Raw genomic sequence first — 25,133 nt, 5'->3', positions numbered from 1 at the left:
CCGTCCTCTGTGGAAAATGTTGCCCCTCAGCTCCCTAAGTAAATCTTTGCTCTCGGTCACTCCTCAGGCCTTACCCATTCTGCTGTGGGACACAAACCCTCCCGGTACAGACTTCCCTCGGACATTTGTGGGTGGCATGGTGGCACAGTGGTTAGCACAGCTGCCTCACAGCGACAGAGACCCGGGTTCAATTCCCGCCTCAGGCGACTGACGGTGTGGAGTTTGCACGTTCTCCCCGTGTCTGTGTGGGTTTCCTGCGGGTGCTCCGCTTTCCTCCCACAGTCCAAAGATGTGCAGGTCAGGTGAATTGGCCATGCTAAATTGCCCGTAGTGTTAGGTAAGGGGTAAATGTAGGGGTATGGGTGGGTTGCGCTTCGGCGGGTCGGTGTGGACTTGTTGGGCCGAAGGGCCTGTTTCCACACTGTAATGTAATCTAATCTAATTACCCATCCTGCTGTGGGACACAATCCCTCACCGGTACAGATGGCCCTCGGGCCTTACCCATTCTGCTGTGGGACTGAACTCCTCCGCGGTACAGACTCCCTTCGGGCCTTACCCATTCTGCTGTGGGACACAACACCTCCCTGGTACAGACTCCCCTTAGGCTTTACCCATCCTGCTGTGGGACTGAACTCCTCCCTGGTAAAGTCTAATCTTGAGCCTTGCCCACCCTGCTGTTGGACACAACCCCACTTGGGTACAGTTTTCCCTCTGGCCTTACCCATTCTGCTGTGCAACACATTCCATCCCCAGTACAGACTGTCCTCAGGCCTTTCACATCTTGCTGTGGGACCGAACTCCTCCCTGGTACAGTCTACCCTTGAGGCTTACCCATCCTAATTTGGGACGCATACCCTCCCCAGTACAGATTACTCTCTGGCCTTAACCGTCTTGCTGTGGGATACAACCCCTCTGAGGAACAGACTCCCCTCGAGCCTTACCCATCCTGCTGTGAGACACAACCTCTCCCTGGTGCAGACTCTCCTCGGGCCTTAACAGTCTGGCTGTGGGACACAACCCCTCCCCAGTACAGTCTACCCTTGAGCCTTACCTGTCCTGCTTTGGGTCGCATACCTTCCCTGGTACAGAGTACCCTCGGGCCTCACACTTCCTGCCGTGGGACACAACCGCTCCCCAGTATACTCTTGACTGGCCTTAACCATCCTGCTGTGGGACACTACCCCTCCCCAGTTCAGACTCCCCTCGAGCCTTATCCATCCTGCTGTGGGACACAACCCCTCCCCAGTTCAGACTCCCCTCGAGCCTTATCCATCCTGCTGTGGGACACAACCCCTCCCCAGTTCAGACTCCCCTCGAGCCTTATCCATCCTGCTGTGGGACACTACCCCTCCCCAGTTCAGACTCCCCTCGAGCCTTATCCATCCTGCTGTGGGCACAACCCCTCCCCAGTTCAGACTCCCCTCGAGCCTTATCCATCCTGCTGTGGAACACAACCCCTTCCGGGGACAGACTCCCCTCGGGCCTTCCCCATCCTGCTATGGAACACAACCCCTCCCCAGGTCAGACTCCCCTCGAGCCTTCCCCATCCAGCTGTGGCTCACAACCCCTCCCCAGTTCAGACTCCCCTCGAGCCTTCCCCATCCAGCTGTGGGACACAACCCCTTCCCAGTTCAGACTCCCCTCGAGCCTTCCCCATCCAGCTGTGGCTCACAACCCCTCCCCAGTTCAGACTCCCCTCGAGCCTTCCCCATCCAGCTGTGGGACACAACCCCTTCCCAGTACAGACCCCCCTCGAGCCTTCCCCATCCAGCTGTGGGACACAACCCCTTCCCGGTACAGACCCCCCTCTGGCCTTACCCATCCTGCTGTGGGACACAACCCCTCCCCAGTTCAGACTCCCCTCGGGCCTTTCCCATCCTGCTGTGGGACACAACCCCTCCCCAGTTCAGACTCCCCTCGAGCCTTACCCATCCTGCTGTGGGACAGGTTGATAATTATATTGAATAGTATCCCTCCAGTGTGGAAACAGGCCCTTAGTCCAGCAAGTCCACACCGACCCGCGATAGATACCCTGCTCAAAATAGCTTCAAAATACATAGAAACAGTGATCACTGAATTGGGTAAAACTCCACAGTTACATTGGGCAGTTTAAAAGTCTCGCTGTATTGTTGATATGTTCCTTTTCTTCAAACAGGTAACATTTTTATTAAAGCAGCAGATGTTCATTGTGAGAGTGTCTCTGTTAAACTAGAATCTGTTCTGTTCTCTGTGTAACAGGCTGTTGTTGTGTGCGATGGACTGTCACTAACAGTGTAATTAACCTGTGAGTCCTTGATCAGGTTTCCTTTGTCTGTAAATCTAATAATCAGTGAACTATGCATCTGCTCTTCTTAGCGAAAACAAAGAATAATTTCTCAACGAACAAACGGCACATCACAAAGCTATTTCATGGATTTCTGGCACACACCACCTACCAATGTATCTGGTAAGTCTGTTTCCTGAATAATTCTGAACTCTATCTGTAACTCTGAAAGTATCTGTATTGCTTGTCAGTTGATTGAGAATTCAGCCTCTTTGTTCTGAGCTGTTGTGATGCAGGCGGTGGCTTCATTCTGTCTCTGCCAAGTTTGTTTTCTCCTTCTGCTGTGATTCTGGGAGATTCCTTTCTGCAGGTGAGAATATTCAGTGACTGAACATTGAATGATTTTGACTCTAACAGAGCAGTGGCCTTGTTTTCAGCTCATTATTCACTTTCCATTTCCTGGTTGTGTTGAATGTTACAGAAACAGACTCTGAGCAATGTTTCCATTCACTTGTATTAGATTCATTGACAGCCACGTGGTCAGTCAGTTTCAGGCCGATGGATCAGTTTCTCTGTCCTATTAGATGGTGGCCACTTGCACAGTTTCCGATGGTTCACCTCAGTGTCAGGCCGTCAGCTGCTGAAACCCTCCATCCAGCATTTGTTCTCTCTCACCATGACTACTCCAATACAGTCCCAGCTCGTTTCCCACATTCTACCTCCATATACTCACGATCACCTCAGATTCTACTGTCAGTATCCTTACAGCAAGTCACGTAAGTCATCCACCTCCATTTCACCCTGCTCTACATTACATTCAGTCCAAATATAATTTCAGAATTCCATTCATTGCGTTTAAAAACACCCATGATCTTGTCCTGTCCAAGCATCCAGGTTCCATCAGGTAGGTGGGTGTCCGCGTGGTTGGGTTGGAGCAAGAGCAGGAAACTGAGGATCGTACAGGGGACAAAGATGGGGTTGGATGCGGGATGTTTAAGGAGAGAGAGCTGGTGTATTGTTGGGGATAGCTTCTCAGGGGAGTAGCACAGCGGTAGCCAGGTCTATAATACTCAATGGCCTGAGTTATCGGAAGAGGTTGGACAAGCTGGGACATTTTTCTTCAGAGGACAGGAGACATAAGGGAGATCTTATAGAAATGTATATGATCATGAGAGGCATGGATAGGGTGAATGCATTCAGTCTTTTTCCCAGGGTTGAAGAATTGAGGACTAGAGGGCATCAGTTTAACGTTAGAGGGGAAAGAATAAAAGGGAACGTTAGCAGCAACTTTTTTACACAGATGCTGATTCTCATACGGAATGAGCTGTCAGTGGAAGTGGCTGAGGCAGGTACATTAACAACATTTAAAAGGCATTTGGAAAAATACATGGATAGGAAAGGATTAGAAGGAGATGGGGCATGGGCAGGGAAATGGGGTGACCATAGATGGACATTATGGTTGCCAGGGATCAGTCTGGCCCTTAGGGCCTCTCTCTGTGCTGTAGGACTCTATGACTCTATAACTGACTGTGCTGTAGACCAAGGTCGGGCAAAATCCAAGCGAGCGAAAATGGGAGGAGAAGCACTAGTTGGGGGCATAGACAGGTGTTACTGTGGCTGCGTCTGAGACTGTTGTATCCCTGGTGCCTGGGTCAAGGACATCTCTGAGCATTTGCTTGAAATTCTGAATTGGGAGAATGGGAGGCCAGAGGTCATTGCTACCAACGACACGAGTAGAAAGAGGGATGAGATCCTGAGGAGTAAGCACAGGAAGTAGGGAACGACTGAAAAGCAGAACCTTGAGGCTAGTAATCATTGCGTTACCACCAGTCCCATGTGCTTGTGAGACAAGGAATTGAAAGATAGCAGAGATGAATGCATGGCTGAAGAGCTGGTATAGGGGGAAGAGTTTCAGGATCTTGAATAATTGGGACCTGAACTAGAGGGGAACTGATATCCTCACTGGGAGGCTTGTTCCTGCTACAAGGGAAGGGTTTAACCTAGAATGGCAAGGTCCTGGGAATCACAGCAGCAGGGCAGCACATGGGGGGTAAGGAAGGTCGGAAGATGTATACGAGTCAATCAGAAAGGAAATACAGAGAAATGAACACCATTGTACGAATGGGCTGATTGTGTTAATTTCAACACAAGGCGCAACATAGTTAAGGTAGATGAGCACAGATCCGATATTGTGGCCATTCCAGAGATTTGGTTTGGAGAAGGATAGGACTGGCTGCTCAATATTCCAGGGTTTCATTGTTTCAGATGAGATGGAGAGGAGGGTAAAAGAGGTGGAGGAGCTGCATTACCAATCGGGTGAATGTTATGTCTGCACTCAGGACATATTGGAGGGGCTCGCCCACTGAGGCAATGTGGATAAGAAGGATGCAGTTAATGGGATTATGCTATAGGACCCTCAATCTGCCAACAATACCTCGAGGTACAAATATCTTGGCAGAATATCTCGGCAGAGGCAATAACAACAGAGTTCTCAAAGTGTCTTTAACTTCCCCACCATTTGCTGGCACTACTTTAGAGCAAGAGGCTGAGACGGTGCAGAGTTTATTAAGTGTATCCAAGAGGGTTTCTTGAAATAGTAGTGTAAAGGAGGGGTAGGGGCCATAGTGGACCTTATATTGCTGAATGAGCCTGGCCAGGTGACTGACCTTTCAGTGGGAGACCATTTTGGAAACAGTGATCACAACGTAAGTTTTTTTTAAGGCAGCTACGAATAAATGGGATGTTTCCAAATTGTGGGATTGCAAATGATGTCAGTATTAGGCAGGATCTGGGGAGTGTTAATTGGGAGGAGCTGTCATCAGACAATGCCATATTGGGCACGTGGGAGTTAGTTAAAGGCTTGCTGATTGGAGTTCACGACCAGCATGTTCCAGTAAGGAGGAGGGATAAGGCTGGTAATGTAAGGCCCCTTGGATAACAAGGGAGGCTGGGAATTTAGTCAAAAGGGGAAAAAACAAGCCTATGCAAGGTTTGGGAAGCTAGAATCGGGCATGGCATGTGATGAACGTAAAAAAACAAAAGCTGGAAGGAACCTGAACCGGGAATGAGCAGAGCAAGGAGGGGCATGCCCTTCGCAAGGAAGGTTAAAGAGTATCCCAAATCGTTCTGGAGATAATTACCCACAAGAGGATGTGAACATGGATTGTTACAGCGCAGTACAGGCCTTTTGGCCCTCAATGTTGCACCGACCTTTGAAAATAATCTGATGCCTATCTAACCTACAACCTTCCAATATTACCCATATGTATGTCCAATGCCCATTTAAATGCCATTTGCGTCGGCAATTCTACTACTGTTGCAGGCAATTAAGTCACCTCTCGACCTTCTTCTTTCCAACTAAAACAGCCTCCATTCCCTCAGCCTTTCCTTGTAAGACCTTCCTTTCATACCAGGCAATATCCTAGTAAATCTACTCTGCACTCTTTCCACAGCTTCCACATAACTTGGAAACAAGTCGGGCCAGTCAAGACTAAAGGAAGGAACTTGTGCTTGAAGTCAGTGGAAGTGGACGAGATCCTAAATAATTACTTTGCATCGGCATTCACCCAGGAAAAGAATATTGGGGATAATGAGATTTGTGTGGAGTATGCTAATGTGCTCGGGTATTTTTGAGGTCGAGAAAGAAGCATTAGATTTCTTGAACAGCATTAAAGTGGATTAATCCCGAGGATCCAACAGTAGCTACCCCAGGTTATTGAGAAAGGCAAGACAGGAGATTTTTGGGGTCTTGAACATGATTTTTGAGTCCTCACTTGCCACCGGAAAGGTCGCAGAGGACTGGTGAGTAGCTTATGGTGTTCCTCTCTTCAAGAAGGGAAATAGGGACAATCCAGGAAGTTATAGCCTGGTGAGTCTCGCCTCAGTGGTTGGGAAGCTTTGGACAGAATTTTTACAGATAGGATTTATGTGCATTTAGTAAAGAATGACCTAATTAGGGACAGTCAGCGCAGCGCCATGAGATGCACAAGGTTGCTGGTCAAAATGTTTTACCCAGAGTTGAAATATCTTTACTAGAGAATGTGCATTTAAGGTGAGAGGGGGAGAGCTCAAAGGAGATGTGAGGGGTAATATGTTTTCCACAGAGAGTGGTCGGAATCTGGAACATGTTGCCAGGGATGGTGGAGGAGGCAGAAATGAGAGGGTTGTTTAAGGGGTTTTTGGGTGAGCATGTGAATATACAAGGATATGGAACAAAGATAGGAAGAAAGGATGAGTTTAATTTGGTGTCACATTCAGCACAACATTCTGGGCTGAAGGGCCCGCTCCTGTGCTGTACTGTTCTTTGTCGTGTTTCTTTTGTTACAACATGACGGTGACCCCCCTCTGTTAGTTAAACCAAACACCCAGAAAAGTTCACCTCCCCACATAATCTGTTAAAGTCTGAGTGACAGAAAACTCACACATTCCACTATTTAAAGAAAATAGCATTAATCTATTTTTAACTCAAAGTGAATATTAAACAACTATTCATAAATCTAAGCTCTCCCTTTCTCTTCACTGCATATTATCTGCCTCCAGCTCTATAACTATACGTTATTTCAGTAAGACACTTATTAAAATTACATCAATTTAATATCGAACCCACACAGTGACTCGTGAATTTTGTGTCTTTCTGCTTCTGGCTGAGGATCTCCCTGGGTCGTCGTTGTCTTCTTTTACTCCGAGTATGTTTCATATGAAAAGGTACCCTTTGATTGAGAGACTTTCCTAATTTATTGGTGAGCAAGATGTTGACTCTCCCAGACAGCAGTTACTCTCTGACCAATTTTTAAAATGTCCACATTTTATACGCCCCCATCAGATCATCTCATTGGCTTGATGCTGGCAAAACAATAAATTCAAACTCAATTGGGTTTTAGAATCTTGGGGTATAATTTAAACTGATAGGTTAAATTTGAATTTTGTCAAAACAGCAACCAACATAGGTCTATATTTCACAGCCAAATGTTACATTTGTTTCTTTTCCCAGTACACTTTGGCTTGCTGGCTAGTCATATACAGTACACAGTTCAGAAGAGTGTTCTCTCCCTCTTAAAGATAGAGTACACACCTTCAACTTTATAACACTTTGAGCATTACCTTATCAGAAAGTTCGTTTATTAAAGTGACAAGCAGTAGATTGTTTACATAACCTTTTTAGCTTAATATTTCAATTTCAACATAAAACAATAGCGTGTGTTTGTGAGAGGATCATGTTACTGTGTGCAACAGACTGTCACTAATAAGATTATGCTCCCAATAATGCAGATTTCCTTTGTAAATTCTGCATGAAGTGATTTAAACACCTGGAAAGTGATTTGGTTTTCCAATGTGATTTCCATCAATGCACTTATTGGAACCTCAGGCAGACAGATCGACACAGATGGGTGCAAATTTGTTTTCCTCACTGAAGGAAGCACATGTTGCCATCAGAGTGTTTGTAACAGAGGGGCACCAACTTATTCCTGGTTCTGGAGATTGTTGAATAAGTGGGTGAGATTCAGATATCCTGTACTGCATGTGATAAGAGGTGTTTTCATTGAATTGGATATTATGACCAAAGAGATTGGCAGGATTGATGTTGGCAGCTGTCTCTGCTGATAGGAATCTACGATGGGTCACAGTCTCAGGACTGGAGAGCAGCCTGAGTGACTGAGATAAGGAGAAATGACTTCACTCAAACACCTGGGAATCTGTGATCATTTCCACCTCAAGAATGGAATCACTGACTACATTCCAGAGATTAATTTGCAATGTTTGCAATACTAAGTGGATCAAAAGATGTTGCAGAAACTGGGTGAGTTCTGAAAAGTTAACGATGATGTTACTAAAATGAACACAAATGCTGTGGCTGCTGGAAATTTGAAACAGACCGGCAGCTAATGTAGAGAGAGACAAGCAGAGTTAATGTTTTGCATTTGATTAGATTAGATTACTTACAGTGTGGAAACAGGCCCTTCGGCCCAACAAGTCCACACCGACCCGTCGAAGCGCAAACCACCCAGACCCATTCTCCTACATCTAACACTACGGCCAATTCAGCTAACCTGCACATCTTTGTGACTGTGGAAAGAAACCCAAGCACCCAGAGGAAACCCATGCAGACACAGGGAGAATGGGTAGAGTTTGCACAGTCAGTCGCCTAAGGCGGGAAATGAACCCGGGTCTCTGGCGTTGTGAGGCAGCAGTTCTAACCACTGTGCCACCGTGCTGCCTACAATCTTTTAATCAGAACAAAGAATGTTATTAAGCTGCAGTCAGGCTCCTGGGGCTAAATGGTATCGTTCTGTCTGTGTTGCTAAAGTTTTTTTGGGAGAAACAATCCCCTCATTTGCTTGGCTGTGGCACTGTGATTGCGCTATTGAAACAGCAAGGACTCTTTCTGAGTCTCATTGATGTCTGGGTGTAAATTAGGGTCCATTGTTCATCGCTGACTCTGGAGGCAGTTCTGATACATGGGAATATTCAATTTAAAATGCTGATCTTGCAAAATAGCAAGGTTTTCTCCCAGACAGGGAATCAGACGTCCATTACTGATCCTCACTGACCATGACAGGATTCAAACCGAGAGATTTATTTTTGTGACTGACACAGTCAGATGTGGTATACAGTAGCTCTCACAGTCCTGTCCTTCCACACATCCCGGCTTCTGGACTCTGAATCAGAGGATCTCGATGGAGAAACAGTTCCAGCAGTTGGGACAATTCAGGAGATACCCAATATACACATTCTCCCTCAGGGGGAATCCCTGAAAAGTGGTCTGTCAGGTTCATAATGGATATTTCTTTAATATTTACTCAGTGAATTCCTAGAACAGAGAGATTCATTGGAGGCCCAGATTGTCAGCTTGAAGAGTAGTCACTGCTTTGGTGTAGGAAATGGAAAGGTATCATTTGGATTGTTCATTTCACCCATTTGTAGAGGGAGCTATTGCTTTCCATGTGAGTGGGAGCTTGAGAGAAGCGGATTTACCGTGATTGTGGGGATGTTGACACTAACTTTCAGGAACGGATTAATACACCAGAGGAATGTGTCAGTGTTTCCAGGGGGCTCCGAGAGGGGTGGGGGGGATTGTGTCAGTGTTTCCAGGGGGCTCCGAGAGGGGTGGGCGGGGGGAATGTGTCAGTGTTTCCAGGGGGCTCCGAGTTTGGGGGGGTGAGGAGGGGGAATGTGTCAGTGTGTACAGGGGACTCTGAGGGGCTGGGTGGGATGTATCTCAATTTACAGGGGGCTCCTGTCTCCCCACCCACCCCGAACCGCGTCCAACGCTGCTCCCATCAACCACGTCTGACACCGTCCCCCCCAACGCCGCCCTCCCAAACCCGTCCCCCAATCCCGTGCAACGCCGTTCCCCCCCAACCACGTTCCCCCATCCCTGTACCCGCCCAACATCGTGCAATGCCATCCCCGCCCAAACCCGTCCCCCAACACTGTGCAATGCTGTTCCCCCCAACCCCATTCCCCCAACTCTGTGCAACCCCGTTCCTCCAACTCCGTCCCCGTCCAACCCCATGCAATGACCCCCCAACCCCGTTCCCCCAACCCTGTGCAACGCCGTCCCCGCCCAAAACCGTTCCCCCCAACCCCATCCCCACCCAACCCCGTCCCCCAAACCCTGTGCAACCCCATTACCCCCAACTCCGCTCCCCCCCAACCCCGTGCAACGCCATCCCCCCAACCCAGTGCAAAGCCGTCCCCGTCCCCACCCAACCCCGTCCCCCAACACTGAGCAACCCTGTTCCCCCCAGCCCCATCCCCCCAAACCCGTGCAATGCCATTCCCCCAGCCCAGTGCAACGCCGTTCCCCCTAACCCAGTGCAACGCTGTTCCCCTCAACCCAGTGCAACACTGTTCCCCCTAACCCATGCATCGCCGTTCCCCCTAACTCATGCATCGCCGTTCCCCCAACCCATGCATCGCCGTTCCCCCAACCCCGTGCAACGCCATTCACCCCCAACCCCATGCAGCCCCGTCCCCCCAACCTCGTGAAATGCCGTTCCCCCACAAACCCGTGCAGTGCCGTTCCCCCCACCACAACCCTGTTCGCCCAATCCCATCCCCCCAACCCCGTGCAACGTCGTTCCCCCCAACGCCGTCCCCCCAACCCTGTCCCCCAACCCCGCGCAACGCCGTTCCCCCCAACGCCGTCCCCCCCCAACCCTGTCCCCCAACCCCGTGCAACGCCGTTCCCCCAACCCTGTCCCCCCAACCCCGCGCAACCCCGTTCCTCCCAACCCTGTCCCCCCAATACTGTGCAACCCCGTTCCCCCTCAACCCCGTCCCCCCAACCCCGTGAAACGCCGTTCCCCCCAGCACCGTGAAACGCCGTTCCCCCCCAGCCCCGTGCAATGCCATTCCCCCTAACCCAGTGCAACGCCGTTCCCCCTAACCCGTGCATCGCCGTTCCCCCAACCCCGTGCAACGCCATTCACCCCCAACCCCGTGCAACCCCGTCCCCCAACCTCGTGAAATGCTGTTCCCCCACAAACCCGTGCAATGCCGTTCCCCCCACCACAACCCCGTTCCTCCAATCCCATCCCCCCCAACCCCGTGCAACGCCGTTCCCCCCAACCCTGTCCCCCAACCCCGTGCAACGCCGTTCCCCAACCCTGTCCCACCAACCCCGCGCAACCCCGTTCCCCCCAACCCCGTCCCCCCAATACTGTGCAACCCCGTTCCCCCTCAACCCCGTCCCCCCAACCCCGTGAAACGCCGTTCCCCCCAGCACCGTGAAACGCCGTTTCCCCCCCCCAAATCCATGCAATGCCATTCCCCCTAACCCAGTGCAACGCCGTTCCCCCAACCCCGTGCAACGCCGTTCACCCCCAACTCCGTGCAACTCTGCCCCCCCAACACCGTGCAATGCCGTACCCCCCAATGCCGGTCCCCCAACCCCATCCTCCCAACACTGTGCAACGCCGTCCCCCCACCACAACCCCGTTTCCCCAATCCCGTCCCCCCAACCCCGTTTAACGCCGTTCCCCCCAACGCCTTTCCCCCCAGCCCTGTCCCCCAACCCCGTACAACGCCGTTCCCCCCCAACCCCATACAACGCCGTTCCCCCCCAACCCTGTCCCCCAACCCCATACAACGCCTTTCCCCCAACCCTGTCCCCCAACCCCGTACAACGCCATTCCCCCCAATCCTGTCCCCCAACCCCATACAACGCCGTTCCCCCCAACCCTGTCCCCCAACCCCATACAACGCCTTTCCCCCAACCCTGTCCCCCAACCCCGTACAACGCCGTTCCCCCCAACCCTGTCCCCCCAACCCCGTGCAACACCGTTCCCCCCAACCCTGTCCCCCAACCCCGTGCAATGCCGTTCCCTTCAATCCCGTGCAACGCCGTTCCCCCCAACCCCGTGCAGTGCCGTACCCCCTAATGCCGGTCCAGCCAACCCCGTCCTCCCAACCCCGTGCAACGCCGTACACCCCAATGCCATTCCCCCCAACCCCGTGCATCACCATTCCCTGCAACCACATCCCTCCAACCCTGTGTAAAACCCTCCCCACAACCCCGTGCAATGCCGTTCCTCCCAAGCCTGTCACCCAACACCGTGCAACACCGCCCCCACAACCCAGTGCGACGCCGTTCCCCCCAACCCCATACAACACCGTTTCCTTCCACCACATGTAACACCGTTCCCCCCCCCACCCGGTGCAACACTGTTCCCCCCAACGCCGTTCGCCCGCAACCCCGTGCAACGCAATTCCCCCCAAACCCATCCCACGCCGTTCCCCCATCCCCATCCCCCCAAAACCGTGTTACGCCGTTCCCCCTCAACCCCGTGCAACGCCGTTCCCCCCCAACCCCGAGCCCCTAACCCCGTGCAACACCGTTTCCCCCAACCCCGTACAACGCCTTTCGTCCCCCCCAATCTCGTGCAACGCCGTACCCCCAATGCCGTTCCCCCCAAACCCGTGCAACGCCATTCCCCCAACCCGGTGCAACGCCGTTCTCCCAATGCCGTTCCCCAAACCCCGTGCAACCCCCTACCCCCCAATACCATTCCCCCAACTCCGACCCCCCAACCCCGTGCATCACCATTACCCCAACCACATCCCCCAAACCTGTGCAACGCCGTCCCCACAACACCGTGCAACACCGTTCCACCCAACCCTGTGCAACACTGTCCCCGCAACCCCGTGCAACGTTGTTGCCCCAACCCTGTGCAATGCCGTTTCCCGCCACACAACCCCGTTCCCCTCAACCCCGTGCAACACCACCCCCACAACCCAGTGCAACGCCGTTCCCCCAACCCCATGCAACGCCTTTTCCCCCAACTCTGTGCAACGCCGTTCACCCCAACCCCGTGCAATTCTGTCCCCCCAACCCCATGCAACGCCGTTCCCCCAATCCCGTGCAACGCTGTTTCTCCCCAATCCCGTGCAATGCTGTTTCTCCCCAAACCCGTCCCACGCCATCCCCATCCCCATCCCCCCAACCCCGTGCAACGCCATCCCCCCCAACCCCATGCAACATTGTTCGCCCAACCCCGTGCAACCCCGTTTCCCCCCAAACCCTTCCCCATCCCCATCCCCCCAACACCGTGCAATGCCATTGCTCCCAAACACATGCAATGCCATTCCCCCCAACCCCGTGCAACGCCGTTCCCCCTAATCCCGTGCAACGCCGTTCCCCCTAATCCCGTGCAACGCCGTTCCCCCTAATCCCGTGCAACGCCGTTTCCCCCAACCCCATGCAACACTGTTCCCCCCAACCCCGTGCAACGCCGTTCCCCCTAATCCCGTGCAACGCCGTTTACCCAACCCCATGCAACACTGTTCCCCCCCAACCCCGTGCAACGCCGTTCCCCCTAATCCCGTGCAACGCCGTTCCCCCTAATCCCGTGCAACGCCGTTCCCCCCAATCCCATGCAACGCCGTTCCCCCCAACCCCTGTGCAACACCGTTCCCCCCGAACCCTGTGCAACGCCGTTCCCCCTAATCCCGTGCAACGCCGTTCCCCCTAATCCCGTGCAACGCCGTTCCCCCTAATCCCGTGCAACACCGTTCCCCCCAATCCCATGCAACGCCGTTCCCCCCAACCCCGTGCAACGCCGTTCCCCCTAATCCCGTGCAACGCCGTTCCCCCTAATCCCGTGCAACGCCGTTCCCCCTAATCCCGTGCAACGCCGTTCCCCCCAATCCCATGCAACGCCGTTCCCCCCAACCCCTGTGCAACACCGTTCCCCCCGAACCCTGTGCAACGCCGTTCCACCAATCCCGCGCAATGCCGTTCCACCCAACCCCGTGCAACACCGTTTCCCCAACGCCGTTCCCCCTAACCCCGTGCAACGTCGTACCCCCACAATGCCGTTCCCCCAAACCCCATGCATCACCATTCCCTCCAACCACATCCCCCCAACCCCGTGCAACACTGTCCCTGCAACCCCGTGCAACACTGTTCCCCCAACCCTGTGCAACGCTGTCCCCCCAACCCCATGCAATACCGCTCTGCCCAACCCTGTGCATCGCCATTCCCCCAACCACATTCCCCATATACCTGTGCAACACCGTCCCCCCAACCCCGTGCAATGCAGTACCCCGCAACCCCGTGCGACGCCGTTCCCCACAACCCCGTGCGACGCGTTCCCCCCAACCCCGTGCGACGACGTTCCCCCCAACCCCGTGCGACGCCGTTCCCCCCCCCAACCCCGTGCGACGCCGTTCCCCCCCAACCCCGTGCGACGCCGTTCCCCCCCCAACCCCGTGCGACGCCGTTCCCCCCCCAACCCCGTGCGACGCCGTTCCCCCCCAACCCCGTGCGACGCCGTTCCCCCCAACCCCGTGCGCCGCCGTTCCCCCCAACCCCGTGCGACCGCCCCCCCAACCCTGTGCAATGCCATTCTGCCCCCCACAACCCCATTCCCCCAACCCTGTGCATCGCCATTCCTCCATCCACATTCCACCCATCCCCGTGCGACGCCGTTCCCCCCCCAACCCCGTGCGACGTCGTTCCCCCCAACCCCGTGCGACGTCGTTCCCCCCAACCCCGTGCGACGTCGTTCCCCCCAACCCCGTGCGACGTCGTTCCCCCCAACCCCGTGCGACGTCGTTCCCCCCAACCCCGTGCGACGTCGTTCCCCCCAACCCCGTGCGACGTCGTTCCCCCCAACCCCGTGCGACGTCGTTCCCCCCAACCCCGTGCGACGTCGTTCCCCCCAACCCCGTGCGACGTCGTTCCCCCCAACCCCGTGCGACGTCGTTCCCCCCAACCCCGTGCGACGTCGTTCCCCCCAACCCCGTGCGACGTCGTTCCCCCCAACCCCGTGCGACGTCGTTCCCCCCAACCCCGTGCGACGTCGTTCCCCCCAACCCCGTGCGACGTCGTTCCCCCCAACCCCGTGCGACGTCGTTCCCCCCAACCCCGTGCGACGTCGTTCCCCCCAACCCCGTGCGACGTCGTTCCCCCCAACCCCGTGCGACGTCGTTCCCCCCAACCCCGTGCGACGTCGTTCCCCCCAACCCCGTGCGACGTCGTTCCCCCAACCCCGTGCGACGTCATTCCCCCCAACCCCGTGCGACGTCGTTCCCCCCAACCCCGTGCGACGTCGTTCCCCCCAACCCCGTGCGACGTCGTTCCCCCCAACCCCGTGCGACGTCGTTTCCCCCAACCCCGTGCGACGTCGTTTCCCCCAACCCCGTGCGACGTCGTTTCCCCCAACCCCGTGCGACGTCGTTCCCCCCAACCCCGTGCGACGTCGTTCCCCCCAACCCCGTGCGACGTCGTTCCCCCCAACCCCGTGCGACGTCGTTCCCCCCAACCCCGTGCGACGCCGTTCCCCCCCCAACCCCGTGCGACGCCGTTCCCCCCCCAACCCCGTGCGACGCCGTTCCCCCCAACCCCGTGCGACGCCGTTCCCCCCAACCCCGTGCGACGCCATTCTGCCCCCCACAACCCCATTCCCCGAACCCTGTGCATCGCCATTCCTCCATCCACATTCCACCCATCCCCGTGCAACGCCGTTCCCCTCCAACCCCGTGCGACGCCGCTCCCCCAATCCTGTGCAATGCCGTTCCCCCCAACCCCGTCCCCCCAAACGCGTGCATCACAGTTCCCCCCCAACCTCCTCCAACACCGTTCCCCCAACCCCGTGCAACGCCATTCCCCCCAACCCTGTCCCCCCACCCCGTGCAAACCCGCTCCCCCAACCCCATCCCACCAACCCCGTGCAACGCTGTTCCCAACCCTGTCCCCCAACCCCGTGCAACGCCGTTTCCCCCAACCCCATGCAACGCGGTTTTCCTGCAATGCCATTCCCACAAACCCCGTCCCCAACCCCGTGCAACGCCGTTCCCTCCAACCCTGTCCCCCCATACCTGTCCCCCCATCCCGTGCAAACCCGTTCCCCCAACCCATTCCCCCCCATCCTGTCCTCCATCCCCATGCAACGCCGCTCCCCCCCAACTCTGTCCCATCAAACCCATGCAACGCCATTCCCCCGCACCACATGCAATACTGTTCTCCCCCAACGCTGTTCGTCCCCAACGCCGTCCCCTCCACCCCATGAAACGCAATCCCCCCCACCCCGTTCAATGCCGTCCCCCCCACCCCGTGCAACGCTTTTCCCCCCACTCCGTGCAATGCCATCCCCCCCAACCCCATCCCCCAACTCCGTGCAACTCCATTCCCCCCCCAACCCCGTCCCCCAACACTGTGCAACGACGTTCCCCCAACCCCGTCCCGCCAACACCGTGCAAGGCTGCTCCCCCAACCCTGTTCCCCACAACCCCGTACAACGCCGTTCCCCCAACCCCATCCCTCCAACCCTGTGCAACACCGTTTCCCCCATCCACGTGCAATGGCGTTCTCCCAATCCTGTGCAACGCCGTTTCCCCCCAACGCCGTGCAATGCCTTTCCCCCCAAACCCGTCCCCCAACCCCGTGCAATGCCGTTCCCCAAACCCTGTCCCCCCACCCCATGCAACCGCGTGCCCCCAACCCCGTCCCGCCAACACCGTGCAAGGCTGCTCCCCCAACCCTGTTCCCCCCAACCCCGTGTAATGCCGTTCCCTCCACCACGTGCAACTCTGTTCTCCCCCAATTCCGTTCGCCCACAACCCCGTCCCCCCCAACCCCGTGCAACACCGTTCCCCTCCAACCCCGTGCAATGCCGTTCCCCAAACCCTGTCCCCCCACCCCGCCAACACCGTGCAAGGCTGCTCCCCCAACCCTGTTCCCCACAACCCCGTACAACGCCGTTCCCCGATCCCCATCCCCCAACACTGTGCGACGACGTTCCCCCAATCCCGTTCCCCCCAAACCCCGTGCAACGCCATTCCCCCCAAACCCCGTGCAACGCCATTCCCCCCCAACCCCGTGCGACGCCGTTTCCCCCAACCCCGTGCATCGCCGACCCCCCCCAACCCTGTGCAATGCCATTCTGCCCCCCACAACCCCGTTCCCCCAACCCTGTGCATCGCCATTCCCCCATCCACAGTCCACCCATCCCCGTGCGACGCCGTTCACCCCATCCCCGTGCGACGCCGTTCTCCCCTAACCCCGTGCGACGCCGTTCCCCTAACCCCGTGCGACGCCATTCCCCCAACCCCGTGCGACTCCGTTCTCCCCCAACCCCGTGCGACTCCGTTCTCCCCCAACCCCGTGCGACTCCGTTCTCCCCCAACCCCGTGCGACTCCGTTCTCCCCCAACCCCGTGCGACTCCGTTCTCCCCCAACCCCGTGCGACTCCGTTCTCCCCCAACCCCGTGCGACTCCGTTCTCCCCCAACCCCGTGCGACTCCGTTCTCCCTCAACCCCGTCCGACTCCGTTCTCCCCCAACCCCGTCCGACTCCGTTCTCCCCCAACCCCGTGCGACGCCGTTCTCCCCCAACCCCGAGCAACGCCGTTTCTCCCCCCCCAACCCCGAGCAACGCCGTTTCTCCCCCCCCAACCCCGAGCAACGCCGTTTCTCCCCCCCCAACCCCGTGCAACGCCGTTTCTCCCCCCCAACCCCGTGCAACGCCGTTTCTCCCCCCAACCCCGTGCAACGCCGTTTCTCCCCCCCCAACCCCGTGCAATGCCGTTTCTCCCCCCCCCAACCCCGTGCATCGCCGTTTCTCCCCCCCAACCCCGTGCAACGCCGTTTCTCCCCCCCAACCCCGTGCAACGCCCTTCCCCCCCAACCCCGTGCAACGCCATTCCACCCCACCCCATCCAGCTCCTTTGCCCCCAAACCCATTGCCCCAACACCGTTGCCACCACTCTGAGTGCGTGAGAGAGTCCCATGGTTTGTGAGAGAATCACAGAATATCCCAGGGTATGTGCACGCGCACTAGAGAGAGAGCATCCCAGTGTGTGTGCGCGCGTGCAAGAGCGTGTCCCAGGGTGTCAGCGCGCAAGAGAGAGCGTCCCAGGGTGACCCAGAGTGTAATGGAATCCCAGAGTCTGTGAGGCAATCCCAGAGCGTCCAAGAGTGTCCGAGAGAGTCCCACAGTGTCCCAGAGTTGGTGAAAGAATCCCAGTGTGTCCCAGACTGTGTACCGAGAGTGTGTTGGAGAGGGTCCCAGTGTCCCAGATTGCGTAACGGAATCCCAGATTGTCCCAAAGTGTGTTTGGGATACTTGAGTGTGTGAAAGAATTTGAGAGTGTCCCAGGGGGTGTGAGAGAGTCCCAGTATCCCAGAGTGTGTGAAGGGAATCCCAGAATGTGAAACAGAATCCCACAGTGAGTGAGAGAGAGTCCCAGAATCTGTAACGGAAGCCCCGAGTGTATGAGAGAATCTCTGAGTGTGCCAGAGTGTGTAAGGGAATCCCAGAGAATCCGTGAGTGTGGAACAGTATCTCAGGGTGTGTGTGAGAGAGTCCCAGGCTGTGCCAGAGTGTAAGAGAGCCCCAGAAAGTGGCAGAGGGAGTCCAAGAGTTTGTGAGAGGGAATCCCAGAGAGTCCCAGATGATGTGAGAGTGTCGCAGAGAGAGAGAGAGAGTGTGTGTGTGTGTGTGTGTGTGTGAATCTGTGAGACCCAGCGTAGTGTGTCTGTGAGAGTCCCAGTGTGTGTGAGAGAGAGAGAATCCCTGAGACCCAGCGTAGTGTGTCTGTGTGAGTCCAAGAGTGTGTGTGTGAGTCCAAGTGTGTGTGTGTGAGAGAGAGTCCAAGAGTGTGTGTGAGAGAGAGTCCAAGAGTGTGTGTGTGAGAGTCCAAGAGTGTGTGTGTGTGTGAGAGAGAGAGTCCAAGAGTGTGTGTGTGAGAGTCCAAGAGTGTGTGTGTGTGTGAGAGAGAGAGTCCAAGAGTGTGTGTGTGAGAGTGAGAGAGAGAGAGAGAGTCCCTGTGTGTGTCTGAGAGAGAGAGAGTCCCTGTGTGTGTGTGAGAGTCCGTGTGTGTGTGAGAGAGAGAGCGAGAGAAAGAGAGCGAGAGTCCCAGAGTGTGTGTGTGTGTGAGTCCCAGAGTGTGTCAGAGAGGGGATACCAGAGTATAAGAGAGAAAGGGAATCCCAGTGAGTCCTAGAGTGTGTGTGAGAGAGGGAATCCCAGAGTGTGTGTGAGAGAGGAAATCCCAGAGAGTCCCCGAGTGTGCGTGAGAGATATGGATTTCCAGAGGGTCCCCGAGTGTCTCTGACAGATAGGAAACCCAGAGAGTTTCCGAGTGGGTGAGAGAGATAGGGAATCCCCGAGTGTACGTGAGAGAAAGGGAATCCCAGAGACTCCCCGAGAGATAGGGAATCCCAGAGACTCCCCGAGAGATAGGGAATCCCAGAGACTCCCCGAGTGTCTCTGAGAGATAGGGAATCCCCGAGTGTGGGTGAGAGATAGGGAATCCCCGAGTGTGGGTGAGAGATAGGGAATCCCCGAGTGTGGGTGAGAGATAGGGAATCCCCGAGTGTGGGTGAGAGATAGGGAATCCCCGAGTGTGGGTGAGAGATAGGGAATCCCCGAGTGTGGGTGAGAGATAGGGAATCCCCGAGTGTGGGTGAGAGATAGGGAATCCCCGAGTGTCCCCGAGTGTGCGCGAGAGTTAGGGATTCCCAGAGAGTCCCCGAGTGTGCGCGAGAGTTAGGGATTCCCAGACAGTTCCCGAGTGTGCGTGAGAGATAGGGAATCCCAGAGAGTCCCCGAGTGTCTCGGAGAGATAGGGATCCCCGAGAGTGTGTGAGAGATAGGGAATCCCGGAGTGTCCCCGAGAGTGTGTGAAAGATAGGGAATCCCAGAGTGTCCCCGTGTGTGCGTGAGAGTTAGGGATTCCCAGAGAGTTCCCGACTGTGCGTGAGAGATAGGGAATCCCAGAGTGTCCCCGAGTGTGTCAGAGATAGGGACTCCCAGATTGTCCCCGAGTGTGTCAGAGATAGGGAATCCCCGAGTGTCCCCGAGTGTGCGCGAGAGTTAGGGATTCCCAGAGAGTCCCCGAGTGTGCGCGAGAGTTAGGGATTCCCAGACAGTTCCCGAGTGTGCGTGAGAGATAGGGAATCCCAGAGAGTCCCCTAGTGTGTGCGAGTGATGGGGAATCCCAGAATGTGGGTGAGAGATAGGGAATCCCAGAGAGTCCCCGAGTGTCTCGGAGAGATAGGGATCCCCGAGAGTGTGTGAAAGATAGGGAATCCCAGAGTGTCCCCGTGTGTGCGTGAGAGTTAGGGATTCCTAGAGAGTTCCCGACTGTGCGTGAGAGATAGGGAATCCCAGAGTGTCCCCGAGTGTGTCAGAGATAGGGACTCCCAGATTGTCCCCGAGTGTGTCAGAGATAGGGAATCCCAGAGTGTCCCCGAGTGCGTGTGAGAGGTAGGGAATCCCTGAGTGTCCCCGAGTGCGTGTGAGAGATGGGGAATCCCAGAGAGTCCCCGAGTGTGTGTGAGAGATAGGGAATCCCAGAGTGTCCTCGAGAGTGTGTGAGAGATAGGGAATCCCAGAGAGTCCCCGAGTGTGTGTGAGAGATACGGAATCCCCGAGGGTGAGAAAGAGATTGGGAATCCCAGAGTGTCCCCGAGTATGTGTAAGAGATAGGGAATCCCGGAGGGTCCCCGAGAGTGTGTGAGATATAGAGAAGCCCGGAGTGTCCCCGAGAGTGTGTGACATATAGAGAATCCCGGAGTTTCCCCGAGAGTGTGTGAGAGATAGGGAATCCCGGAGTGTCCCCGAGAGTGTGTGAGAGATAGGGAATCCCGGAATGTCCCCAAGAGTGTCTGAGAGATAGGGAATCCTGGAGTGTCCCCGGGAGTGTGTGAGAGATAGGGAATCCCAGATTGTCCCCGAGTGTGTGCGAGAGATAGGGAATCCCAGAGAGTCCCGAGTGTGTGTGAGAGATAGGGAATTCCAGAGTGTCCCCGGTAGTGTGTGAGAGATATGGAATCCCAGAGAGTCCCCGAGTGTGTGTGAGAGAGGGAATCCCAGACTGTCCCCGAATGTGTGTGAGAGATAGGGTATCCCAGAGTGTCCCCGAGTGTGCGTGAGAGATAGGGAATCCTGGAGTGTCCCCGAGAGTGTGTGTGAGAGAGGGAATCCCAGAGTGTGTGTGAGAGAGGAAATCCCAGAGAGTCCCCGAGTGTGCGTGAGAGATATGGATTTCCAGAGGGTCCCCGAGTGTCTCTGACAGATAGGAAATCCCAGAGAGTTTCCGAGTGGGTGAGAGAGATAGGGAATCCCCGAGTGTACGTGAGAGAAAGGGAATCCCCGAGTGTACGTGAGAGATAGGGAATCCCAGAGACTCCCCGAGAGATAGGGAATCCCAGAGACTCCCCGAGAGATAGGGAATCCCAGAGACTCCCCGAGAGATAGGGAATCCCAGAGACTCCCCGAGTGTCTCTGAGAGATAGGGAATCCCCGAGTGTGGGTGAGAGATAGGGAATCCCCGAGTGTGGGTGAGAGATAGGGAATCCCCGAGTGTGGGTGAGAGATAGGGAATCCCCGAGTGTGGGTGAGAGATAGGGAATCCCCGAGTGTGGGTGAGAGATAGGGAATCCCCGAGTGTGGGTGAGAGATAGGGAATCCCCGAGTGTGGGTGAGAGATAGGGAATCCCCGAGTGTCCCCGAGTGTGCGCGAGAGTTAGGGATTCCCAGAGAGTCCCCGAGTGTGCGCGAGAGTTAGGGATTCCCAGACAGTTCCCGAGTGTGCGTGAGAGATAGGGAATCCCAGAGAGTCCCCTAGTGTGTGCGAGTGATGGGGAATCCCAGAATGTGGGTGAGAGATAGGGAATCCCAGAGAGTCCCCGAGTGTCTCGGAGAGATAGGGATCCCCGAGAGTGTGTGAGAGATAGGGAATCCCGGAGTGTCCCCGAGAGTGTGTGAAAGATAGGGAATCCCAGAGTGTCCCCGTGTGTGCGTGAGAGTTAGGGATTCCCAGAGAGTTCCCGACTGTGCGTGAGAGATAGGGAATCCCAGATTGTCCCCGAGTGTGTCAGAGATAGGGAATCCCAGAGTGTCCCCGAGTGCGTGTGAGAGGTAGGGAATCCCTGAGTGTCCCCGAGTGCGTGTGAGAGATAGGGAATCCCAGAGAGTCCCCGAGTGTGTGTGAGAGATAGGGAATCCCAGAGTGTCCTCGAGAGTGTGTGAGAGATAGGGAATCCCAGAGAGTCCCCGAGTGTGTGTGAGAGATACGGAATCCCCGAGGGTGAGAAAGAGATTGGGAATCCCAGAGTGTCCCCGAGTATGTGTAAGAGATAGGGAATCCCGGAGGGTCCCCGAGAGTGTGTGAGATATAGAGAAGCCCGGAGTGTCCCCGAGAGTGTGTGACATATAGAGAATCCCGGAGTTTCCCCGAGAGTGTGTGAGAGATAGGGAATCCCGGAGTGTCCCCGGGAGTGTGTGAGAGATAGGGAATCCCAGATTGTCCCCGAGTGTGTGCGAGAGATAGGGAATCCCAGAGAGTCCCGAGTGTGTGTGAGAGATAGGGAATTCCAGAGTGTCCCCGGGAGTGTGTGAGAGATATGGAATCCCAGAGAGTCCCCGAGTGTGTGTGAGAGAGGGAATCCCAGACTGTCCCCGAATGTGTGTGAGAGATAGGGTATCCCAGAGTGTCCCCGAGTGTGCGTGAGAGATAGGGAATCCTGGAGTGTCCCCGAGAGTGTGTGAGAGATAGGGAATCCCGGAGTTACCCGAGTGTGTGTGAGAGATAGGGAATCCCAGAGTGTCCCCGAGTGTGCGTGAGAGTTAGGGATTCACAGAGAGTCGCCGAGTGTGTGTGAGAGATAGGGAATTCCAGAGTGTCCCCGGGAGTGTGTGAGAGATATGGAATCCCAGAGAGTCCCCGAGTGTGTGTGAGAGAGGGAATCCCAGACTGTCCCCGAATGTGTGTGAGAGATAGGGTATCCCAGAGTGTCCCCGAGTGTGCGTGAGAGATAGGGAATCCTGGAGTGTCCCCGAGAGTGTGTGAGAGATAGGGAATCCCGGAGTTACCCGAGTGTGTGTGAGAGATAGGGAATCCCAGAGTGTCCCCGAGTGTGCGTGAGAGTTAGGGATTCACAGAGAGTCGCCGAGTGGGTGTGAGAGATAGGGAATCCCGGAGTGTCCCCGAGTGTGCGTGAGAGATAGGGAATTCCAGAGAGTCCCCGAGTGTGTGTGAGAGATATGGAATCCCCGAAGTTGAGTATGAGATTGGGAATCCCAGCGTGTCCCCGAGTGTGTGAGAGATAGGGAAACCTGGAGTTTCCGCGAGAGTGTGTGAGAGATAGGGAATCCCGGCGTGTCCCCAAGTGTGTGTGAGAGATATGGAATCCCAGAGATTTCCCGAGTGTGTGTGAGAGAGGGAATCCCAGACTGTCCCCGAGTTTGTGTGAGAGATAGGGAATCCCAGAGTGTCCTCGAGTGTGTGTGAGAGATCGGGAATCCCCGAGTGTATGTGAGAGAGGGAATCCCAGACTGTCCCCGAGTGTGTGAGAGACGTAGGGAATCCCGGAGTGTCCCCGAGTGTGCGTGAGAGATAGGGAATCCCGGAGTGTCCCGAGAGTGTGTGAGAGATAGGGAATCCCGGAGTGTCCCCGAGAGTGTGTGAGAGATAGGGAATCCCGGAGTGTCCCCGAGTGTGTGAGAGACATAGGGAATCCCGGAGTGTCCCCGAGTGTGCCTGAGAGATAGGGAATCCCGGAGTGTCCCCGAATGTGTGTGAGAGATAGGGAATCCCAGAGTGTCCCCGAGTCTGCGTGAGAGTTAGGGATTCCCAGAGAGTTCCCAAGTGTGCGTGAGAGATAGGGATTCCCAGAGAGTCGCCGAGTGGGTGTGAGAGATCGGGAATCCCAGAGTGTCCCGGAGAGTGTGTGAGAGATAGGGAATTACAGAGAGTTCCCGAGTGTGTGTGAGAGATATGGAATCCCCGAAGTTGAGTAAGAGATTGGGAATCCCAGACTGTCCCCGAGTGTGTGAGAGCCATAGGGAATCCCAGAGTGTCCCCGAGTGTGCGTGAGAGATAGGGAATCCCGGAGTGTCCCCAGTGTGTCAGAGATAGGGAATCCCAGAATGTCCCCGAGTGTGTGTGAGAGATAGGGAATCCCATAGTGTCCCCGAGTGTGTGTGAGAGTTAGGGAATCCAGGAGTGTCCCCGACTGTGTGAGAGATAGGGAATCCCGGAGTGTAACCGAGTGTGTGTGAGAGAGATAGGGAATCCCGGAGTGTAACCGAGTGTGTGTGAGAGAGATAGGGAATCCCCGAGTGTGTGTGAGAGATAGGGAATCCCAGAGTGTGCCCGAGTGTGCGTGAGAGTTAGGGATTCCCAGAGAGTTCCCGACTGTGCGTGAGAGATAGGGAATCCCAGATTGTCCCCGAGTGTGTCAGAGATAGGGAATCCCAGAGTGTCCCCGAGTGCGTGTGAGAGGTAGGGAATCCCTGAGTGTCCCCGAGTGCGTGTGAGAGATAGGGAATCCCAGAGAGTCCCCGAGTGTGTGTGAGAGATAGGGAATCCCAGAGTGTCCTCGAGAGTGTGTGAGAGATAGGGAATCCCAGAGAGTCCCCGAGTGTGTGTGAGAGATACGGAATCCCCGAGGGTGAGAAAGAGATTGGGAATCCCAGAGTGTCCCCGAGTATGTGTAAGAGATAGGGAATCCCGGAGTGTCCCCGAGAGTGTGTGAGATATAGAGAAGCCCGGAGTGTCCCCGAGAGTGTGTGACATATAGAGAATCCCGGAGTTTCCCCGAGAGTGTGTGAGAGATAGGGAATCCCGGAGTGTCCCCGGGAGTGTGTGAGAGATAGGGAATCCCAGATTGTCCCCGAGTGTGTGCGAGAGATAGGGAATCCCAGAGTGTCCTCGAGTGTGTGTGAGAGATCGGGAATCCCCGAGTGTATGTGAGAGAGGGAATCCCAGACTGTCCCCGAGTGTGTGTGAGAGAGGGAATCCCAGACTGTCCCCGAATGTGTGTGAGAGATAGGGTATCCCAGAGTGTCCCCGAGTGTGCGTGAGAGATAGGGAATCCCGGAGTGTCCCCGAGAGTGTGTGACATATAGAGAATCCCGGAGTTTCCCCGAGAGTGTGTGAGAGATAGGGAATCCCGGAGTGTCCCCGGGAGTGTGTGAGAGATAGGGAATCCCAGATTGTCCCCGAGTGTGTGCGAGAGATAGGGAATCCCAGAGAGTCCCGAGTGTGTGTGAGAGATAGGGAATTCCAGAGTGTCCCCGGGAGTGTGTGAGAGATATGGAATCCCAGAGAGTCCCCGAGTGTGTGTGAGAGAGGGAATCCCAGACTGTCCCCGAATGTGTGTGAGAGATAGGGTATCCCAGAGTGTCCCCGAGTGTGCGTGAGAGATAGGGAATCCTGGAGTGTCCCCGAGAGTGTGTGAGAGATAGGGAATCCCGGAGTTACCCGAGTGTGTGTGAGAGATAGGGAATCCCAGAGTGTCCCCGAGTGTGCGTGAGAGTTAGGGATTCACAGAGAGTCGCCGAGTGGGTGTGAGAGATAGGGAATCCCGGAGTGTCCCCGAGTGTGCGTGAGAGATAGGGAATTCCAGAGAGTCCCCG

The sequence above is a fragment of the Chiloscyllium plagiosum genome, unplaced genomic scaffold, assembly GCF_037043375.1.
Source record: "Chiloscyllium plagiosum isolate Xiang-an unplaced genomic scaffold, Cpla_swu_hap1 HiC_scaffold_40, whole genome shotgun sequence".
In the NCBI taxonomy this organism is placed as follows: domain Eukaryota; kingdom Metazoa; phylum Chordata; class Chondrichthyes; order Orectolobiformes; family Hemiscylliidae; genus Chiloscyllium; species Chiloscyllium plagiosum.
The sequence above is the reverse complement of the archived record's forward strand: the minus strand, read 5'-3'. Positions refer to the sequence as shown.